General features: G+C 37.2%; 1 long non-coding RNA gene across 1 annotated transcript; it reads left to right on the forward strand.

Moving 5' to 3' along the window:
- Window positions 1-3,193: 3,193 nt before the first annotated feature.
- On the forward strand, window positions 3,194-6,745 carry LOC136801557 (uncharacterized). Its single transcript, XR_010845871.1, has 2 exons — window positions 3,194-4,991; window positions 5,934-6,745. It is a non-coding gene; the product is annotated as an uncharacterized lncRNA (long non-coding RNA).
- The last annotated feature ends 2,442 nt before the right edge of the window (window positions 6,746-9,187 follow it).

Genomic DNA, 9,187 nt, shown 5'->3' on the forward strand with positions numbered 1-9,187 from the left:
ACCTACATAGGATTTCGGCCGTTTTCGAAAATATCCTCCCAAATGATATAAACAGGGTAATGTAGGTAGGCCTAGCAATGTTGATCAGGCATCACCACAGATGACCATATATATATATGAAAAAACGACCAAATTTCGTCAACAAATGCCTTCTCTTGCTGCAACATCAGAAAATGGAAATGACGCCGACCAATGCACGGAAAAGAACTGTATTAAAGATGACGATAATGTGAGAATTGAATGCCAAAAATGCCAGAGGACAGTACATTATGCATGCACTGGACTTCCAACGTATCAATTAAAGCTGTTCTTGAATAAAGGATATCGTAAATACCAGTGTATAAATTGCTGCTCAATCGATGAAGAACTGAATAAAAAGATAATCGATCAATCAGTAAGAATCAAAAGCTGCGCTGATAGCCACAAAAACAATAGTAAGAATGAGAGGAGACTGAGCTGTGTTGTTAAGGAGCTGCAAGCAAGATGTCAAGGATATCTAAGGGAGAAGAATCAAGTAACCGAAGTAATCAAAACAGAATTTTCCGTCTCGGAAACAAAACTCGTAAAAAAAATCGAAGAAACCATAAATGCGAAGACTACAACGGACCAAGAGAAAATTCCTGCTAAAAGTTACGCTGAGATGGCGACAACCAGCAACGAATTAAACATATCCAATATCAAACGGCTTCTCCGTAGCGAGAAAGTCGAAGAACAAATTGAAGAACAAAGAAAAGAATCTAGGGATGCCAACATTATCATCCATGGCGTTAAAGAGACCAAAGATAAAGACGATAATGACTTCGTAGCCGAGACACTGAGCGACGTCAACATCAAGACAGTGCCAACATACATTTCCCGTATAGGAAAGGAGTCTGCTGACATGCGTCCGATCAAAGTTGTGTTTAAAGACACTCATTTTAAATACAGATTTATGAAGCAGTTGAGAGAACTAAAGAGATATCAAAAGTACGACAAAGTTAGCATAACTGACGATTTAACCAAATCCGAACGCGAACAAGTTAAAGAGTGGCGAAAGAAAGCGGACGAAATGAATCAAGCGATGTCAGAGAAGGATCATGTAATAAGAGTGCGAGGAAGTCCTCGTGACAAGCTCTATTTTAAGAAAGTATTTTGTAAACGATCGGTTTAAGAGGCCCATGCGCGCCTGAAACCGTATTTCTGTTTAATAATAATAATTTTAATGATGAATTGTAAGGCTCACATCAAAATCACTGAGAGGATGGTAAAATATATCAGTAAAATGATGCTGAGGCTTGGCTGTTATTCAAAATACCCGTGTCGCGGTAAAGTAAGACCTGGGAAACTCACTGAAGCAACTGGAACTTAGAGATTTGTTGGAAGATAATTCAAGGAGCTGACTGGGACACTGAAACATGAGTATAGTGCAATTATTGAAGGAGGGGACCAGAAAAATGAGACAGGGTTATATAATGCACAATGTAAAGGAGGCGACCAGAAAAATGAACATGGTGGGCATATAATGCACAATGTAAAGGTGGCGACCAGAAAAATGAGACAGGGCGGGTATATAATGCAATGTAAAAGAGGTATAAAGGAAAATGAGACAGACGAATAGGGGACAATTGGGAGGTGACTGTGAGGACAAGGTAGCGATTTCATAACGAAATCATTGGAAAGATATTTCTAAGTGCTACAATCCATGATAAAAAACAAAAGAAGATCAAAAATGAAGAATATTTTGGTGTGAAAATAGTCTGGAGATCCATACTCTCTAACCAAAACTTACACAACCAAAGCAAATATCCCATCAGAAGCTACTCATTGAGGGGAGGGGGGGGTGGGTTTGTAGGGGTTCGAAATACCGTTTTCCCGTCAAAATTTTTGATGAATCCCGGAATCCCGAAAATTGAAAAAATTATAACACCGTCACATCGGCTTGTACAGGGCAAAAATGTACCTAAATACCGTCACCGTCTGATTTTAAAATACCGTTTTCCCGTCTCTTTTTCGTCAAATCCCGTATTAACGTACTCAAAAAGGGCCAATGCCGTCACACCGTAAAAGTACAAACCCCCCATTGAGAGTATGGTATTTATGACCCACTTTGAATTTATTAACATCACGTGATTTAAACAATTGTTTAACAGCCAATCGAATTCTGCACCAGGATCCTGTAACTTCATTAATACTAAGATTCTTTTATGTACACGTTTTTTTTTATAAGAACAAACTATATAAATAAGGCTTCGAGGTCTAAGTTCTTAAGGGCTTTGGAGACTTAAAAACATGCAATTTCTTAAGAAATTACATCAAAATGCTCAAAAAATGCTGAAAATAAGAACATTTTAAGAACATTTTTAGGCATCAAATCCAAAAAACTAAGAACATCCGAAGGCTTCGAAAATTTTTGACGTTCTTATAAAAAAAAACGTGTAGACAGTGTAAGCCGAGCCTCTCGGCTAGTGTGGAAGAGGCGCTTTGTGACCTTTTGATACCACCTAAATACAGTGTGTTCAGATTTGGCGAAAATAAAAATCTTGAAAATCGATTTCATTATTTACATAATTCATACCTGGCAAGCACATTAAAATGTCTCAAAAATTTAATTTCTATTGAATAAATAAATAAATTTTATCGTTATTGATTGCAATGGCCCGTGCTCTGTTTTTTTTTCTTCGGACAATTGTATGTACATATCGTAGTCGTAGGATGTTGCGAAGATTTTTGTCATTTTATTCTGCTATGAAAATACCTTATACTATAGTAGCTACTCCTTATTTTTATAAGCAACTCCAATTTTCGGGTCAGACATGGGGTTGCTCAGCATTCTAGCTCATTTTTTAAAAAGTTGCTTTGACCACATATGATATTATACCATATTTATGCTTCTTGGGTCAAGAGCTATGGTTTGCCATGCTTAGATTATCTAAAAAGCTTCACTTTACGATAGAGTGAAATAAATTTGGCTTAAGCCTTATCATATTGCTTATAAAAAAAGATTTGTAATTGTTCTGTTAGGACGAGGAGCAATATGAGAATAATTCTTTACAATTCATTTATAAGAATCTAATTAAAGCATACGTCATACCATGTCACGAACTTTACTTATCATGAACATTTAAGTGATGTATAGCAATGTTAATTATCTTTCGTTGAACTTCATGACCTTGCTCTAATATAAAGTGGAACGATAGAGAAGCGATAGATAGAAATTAGTTAAACATTTTCGTCAATGGTATATCAATGCATGGATTATATGTTTCATGGTTTCAATCGGTAAATACTATAATCGTTAGTGAATAAATGCTATAATATGCTTAATCCTTTAAGTGCCACGGTCCTTTTTTCTAAGCACGGAAAGGGTTAATCATTGTGCGTAAGGGGATTGGGTAACAGTGGTAATATTTTTGCCTTGATCACATAGAGCATCTGACGTTTTTTATTTCGACTCGAGTGACATTCCAGACATTCGAGAATTTCACAATCTAATATCTTAGACCATGCACCATAGCTACCAGATTGCATACAGCAAAGTTTTTCAGCTAAATGAACAAATTTTTAAGTCAAGGAAAAAGGTACTGTCCGGCGGGACAAATTTACTTTAATACTACAAGTGATGGTGGAGTCATTTTCAAACCTCTTCTTTTAGGACCTCCCCTCCCAAATAAAGCATTACCGCCATGAGCAGGTAGTTAAGCTTGGAAATGTACAAAGGGGCTTGCAAGCCCTTTTACTTCCGCCCGCGAACGCCCTTTTACATGAATCGAGCCAACTGTTCCGTTTGAGTGGTTCGGATGGTTGTCATCAAGCTTACTAGAGAGTTCTGAGAGTTGGGTTGTGGCTGGTAGCTAGCATATTGTGTGCTACTGTATTATGATTTGCCAGTATGTATTTCCTATGATAGATGGGTTTAGTTCAAAGATATATTTCGTAAGTACAATTATTCTGCACCACCCTTCCATGGTTTATTCCCCTTCTCCAAACCCCCCGATAAGGTAGAGGAGGGACCTAAAGGACCTAAAGCCCCCTTCCCTACTTTATAACAAAAAGAACTTGTCGAACCTATAACGTGACGTGAAATGAACTTACATCTAATTACAGTCTAACATCTAATAAGATAATACCGAGTTTATATATCGGATGATATCGAGGGCGACAGTAATAGTCAAGTAGTCGCGCAAAACAAAGTCGATAGTTGATGTACGGCTCTATATCGCCTTTGCTCACCTAAACAGACGACGGTATTTTGGTGTTTTTACCGTCGTCGTGCAAAGTGAGCGGTGATTTTGGAGACATGTCAACTTTGCTTTATACCGTCCCCCTCGATTTATCTCGAATACATAAACTCGCTAATGAATAAGTATGTAAGGAAAGTTAATTGGAGGTCATATTGAAGGATGTCAAAAGTTAAAGATATCATTTGTGCTTTTAATTGCGCGTTTAGCGAATGTAAATGAAAGATGAGATTAATCAACAACATATATCCCCTTTTTTATAAGAGCATTCAAAATTTTTGGATGTTCTTAAATTTTCGAGGTTTTTAAGCCTAAACATGTTCTTATTTTCACCAATTTGTGAGTATTTTTGTCCGTTTTCTTAAGAAATAGGGTATTTTCGAGTTCGTAATTACTTAAAATGTTCCTAACTTTTTCTTAAAATTTCGGCCATCGAATTCTTATGTTCTTATGTAGTTTGTTCTTATAAAAAAACGTGCAGGGAATTCCAGGGAAGCGGAAAATGATTAGAGACAAAATGACGTTGAGTCGCAAGTTTGTTTGTTTTCTTTGTCATTACAAGATTGATGACGTCGATTTCCAATATGTTTCGAGTGAGTTCCTTCTATTTTCTAATCTTGTTTGATTTGTCGGTTTAAATCGAAATTGTCATTTTGTTGTTATTTTTTCGTCGTAAATAAGTACAAATTTTTGAGTTGAGTGTTAGATTTCAAACGTAATTTGATTGGATTTGATCTCGATTGTAGTTGATCACGTAATACAAGGCTACATATGGTAAGGTTTTGTCTGACCAGAGTTTTTTCCAGATAAATCAAAATAGTGTTAGTATACTTAGATGAAGGAGGTCGAAATATAAAAATTGATATGAAGAATAACCATTTGAACGTACATAAATGATTCAAAACATTCTCATCTGAAGTATGACAATTCAAGAATATACTTCAGTGTTTCTTCTAGCTAAATAGATTGGAATTTAAATGACAAAAAACCGCATGATAAGTTTTATGAAGGACTATATGTTACTCGATCTCAGGTCATCTCTCGATGAAAGCGTGTACACAACAGATTTGTAGTGCTGTTTTAGAAGTCATAAGTACACCTCCCTCTCACAGACCCGGTAGGATTTTTTCAGCCAGTGGAAATAAGAATAACGGACTGAAATCTCGATTGGGATTGATGTTCCCATATTTCTTATGGCTTTCAATTCTTTTGTTTTCAAGCCAGAAAATTCAGTGAGGATGGGAAAAGTAGCATCATATTTTTGCAGTGAGGATTGGTTTATTTGATTAATCTCAGTGGGGCAGAAAAATTGGAGGATAATTTTCCACCGGGGACAATATTTTGGACAATTTTTCCAGTGGGCCTGTGAGAAGGGGGTGTACTTATGACTTCTACGTACTCTCGGGTACCTAATAGCCGGGTGGGTTTTGAATAAGCGGGGGGGGGGAGGGGTTGGAAAAAATCTCAAAACTTAATAAGCGGGGGGGGGGGTTGGAATAAAAATGTCATGGGTGGAAATTTTTTGAAAAGGAGGCTAATACAGCAGAATCGGGACAAAAAAGGGAACCTTCAAAAAACATTTTCCCTAAAATTAATAAGCCGGGGGGGGGGGGTTGGAATAAGAATGTCCTGGGTGGAAAATTAATTAGCGGGGGGGGGGAGGGCGGCTATTAGGTACCCGAGAATACTGATGCAATTTCATTATTTTACTCATAGATTAAAAATGACACACATAGACAGCGTGTTGGTCAGTGACGTCGAAAAAGCTTTCGGGTTGAACAAGAGAGATGTCAAATTAGTAGGTTCACCCGAATGTGCACCGCTATTGAAACAGAACGGGTGGTGCTGTGTGGAAAACGCTTTCGCTAAATTACACCGATTCGAAGTAATAAGACACACCTCTCTTACAAATACCGCTCAGCTGGTTGTTTGGTTCGGAAATCCTATCTTCGAATTCCCTGAAGGTGGCAAAATATACAAAGAGAAAGTGTTATTTGGGTTGTTTCGCTTATATAATTTACACGTGGAGTACCGCGTTGTGGGGTGGATAGACGAGTATAGACGGCTAGTTCAACCGGTATTTCCATGGCATTCGGCAGACAAAAAAGTCGATCATGTCACAGATTTAGCGTTGTCCACTCTTTGTGACGACAAACTGAATGAGGATGAAGTCGTTGCATGGTATTTAGAAGGCCCAACCTCGGAGGAATATATCTCACATAAAGACAATCTAGGGAAGTTTCTGGCAACTTTTAAAAGTATTGACATGAAAAATGATATAAGATTTTGGACACCTCGCTGGTTGAAAAACAGGGCCAAAGAGGTAAACCAAAAGAAAGGACCTTTTCAACCAACGTAAAACTTGTTTTGGTGGAGTAATCACGTTCAATTACTAAAACCTTGTTTTGTACATAAATTCTTCATTTCTGTATCATATTTATAGAATAATTCAGTATTATTTTCCTTATAAACGAATAGTTTGTTCCAATTATTTTCAACATTTGACACAAATAGTGCGATAAAATCTATTTCAACCCAGTGAAGCCACTTATTTCCCATCCTAAACGCGTGACCCGCGCGCGGTTTTCGCACAAACGCTAGATTGGAAGTAAAACATATCGCCAGGATTTCGAAAAATATGCCGCATGAAAACAAAGAAAGTGCTAGGTTCAGTCTGTCATTCTAAATGCGGCAGAAATCTTAAGTCCTTAAGATTTCACTTTTTCTCGCTTGAAAAAGGTTGAATATTAATCTCTAGTCTCTTTCGGGCTTTAAACTCAAAGCTTTGCACTCTGTTTTTATTCAAAAGATCAGAAAAAAACTAATGTAGTGTCATGGTGAATTTATGATCTACCATTTTATAACTATTGCTATAGTAACCAACTCTATAGCCATCTTATTCAGCATTTAATTATATGATTCTTAGTGAATGATTCTAAACACTTCTATGTTTGGGCTGGCAGAGTGAAGAGCTTGCAAAGCTTAACGATCGTATCGAGGAAGAATGTAGACGTATTGGTTTTGTACGGGAACGAGGAACGTTGCCCATGAGTCGATTGAAAGATGGCCTTTGTATTGAGCTACGAGGAAGCTACAGGCATCTCTCGACATTCTAAGTCGATCGATCGTTCAATGATCTCGAAGGCAGAAACATTGTATTTGAATACATTTTCAATCGCTAATTGTTATGTTTTAATTACTGAAAAGAAGTCAACAACGGATTTGTCGCTAACTACATCTAGTGTCAGTTTATGCTTTGTGCCCTGAATTCTACAATGCCCAAAAGGCTCTCCCCTTCTTCCAGCGTTGGGTTCCAGATTCGATCCCGAATACAAATTCATTGTTATTCAAGAGACAATCCCCGTTCTCCCCTTGACAGTAGCAATTTAAAATTGAGGAAAGGGAATTTCCCTAAATACTATAATCCGGTTTTTATGTCCAGAAAAGAATTTTGCGGAAAAACTACTTCAGCCAATTTTTAGAACAATTTGCCCTTTGTTTGTGTTACATTTCAGAAAAACTTATGAAGCAATTTCACACAACTCCATTTTTGGACACTTTAATTGACCCAAGTCTGCTCCCAAGAAAAGCTTGTAACAGACGTCCGAACGAACGAACGAAGAAAGGCTAATTTAAAAGACCTCCGAGCTAGTTCCAAAAAATAGGACTGAAACTAATCTGAAGTTAAGTTGAAATAAGTTGAAATACTTTTTTTCCGCAAAAGTCTTCATTTTCTTCTTCATAATTTTTTTTAATTGCGATTCCTTAAATTTTCGGACTCACGGATAATTGGCCTAACAGAAAATGTATAACATGCAGAAGGTTTGTTAGCTACATCAGGCAAAAATTAATATTTTGCATGGCAAAAATATCAAAAATTCACTACGGCCAGAGCCCTTAAGCGTCTTTTTTCGACATCCAATACCTAAAACTGGCTGCTAAGTTAGTGAACGAAATAGTTTGATCTCAAGCGTTCGGTGTGAAATGGAAAGGTTTGAAATATAGCTGATGTGGTTTGAGTGGAACCTGAACATGGCAGGAATTAAGTCTCTTAAACCTAGGCTCCTTATCATTGAAAACTACCGTAAAGATGTTTTGTAAGTCTTGATTACAGGGGTTCATATTGAAATTGACGTCATTATAAAATGCCAAAACTTTTTGGGTTTTTCTTCTGTGATTCTAAGACCCAAGGAACCTCTGTGCCCGATTTCAGCCACCTAACCTGTCAACTTTTTGAAGGTAGAAGCCTAGTTTTAGCGGACTACAACCTTAGCTCAGTAGAACGGATTTTGGGAAATCAGCAAAATTACATTTAACTTTTTTAAATGCTATATTTTTTGTCTCGATCAAAGTCAAGTTGAAGTTGTTCAAGTTGAACATTTACAAGAATTTTTGTCATTGGATTGGTCGTTAACTATTCAAAAAAAAACTTTTATTATATTTTTCTAAAGAACGCGTCATCTCTATTGTTTTGAATAACCAATTATGTGAGCATCTTGTAAAAACTTCAATACAACTGATATACAGAGATTGTACGTACATATTTTCCACCTTAGATAAAAATGGCGTCCATAGACAACGTTTTAGCCAGTGATGTCGAAAAAGCTTTTGGATTCAATGCTGGTGACCTCAAACTGGTCGATTCAGCTGAATGTGCACCGCTATTGAGACAAAACGCGTGAACAAAGATGGAAAACACGTTGGCGAAGTTGAGTCGATTTGAAGTCATAAAAGAAAGTTCGTTCTCAAAAAGCGCAACGAAAGTGTTATGGTTCGGAAATCCGATATTCGATTTCCCGGAAGGTGGCAAATTACATAGTGAGAAAGTTTTGGATGGTTTGTTTCGCTTGCATAATTAGCATATTTATTATCACACAGTGGCGTGGAATGATGGGCGGAGGCGGTTGCTCCACCTTATCCTACCATGGCATTCCGCAGACAAGAAAGTAGAACGTGTCACTGATTTAGCA

This window comes from Clytia hemisphaerica, unplaced genomic scaffold (genome assembly GCF_902728285.1).
Source record: "Clytia hemisphaerica strain Z4C2 unplaced genomic scaffold, Clytia hemisphaerica genome assembly, whole genome shotgun sequence".
Lineage (NCBI taxonomy): Eukaryota > Metazoa > Cnidaria > Hydrozoa > Leptothecata > Clytiidae > Clytia > Clytia hemisphaerica.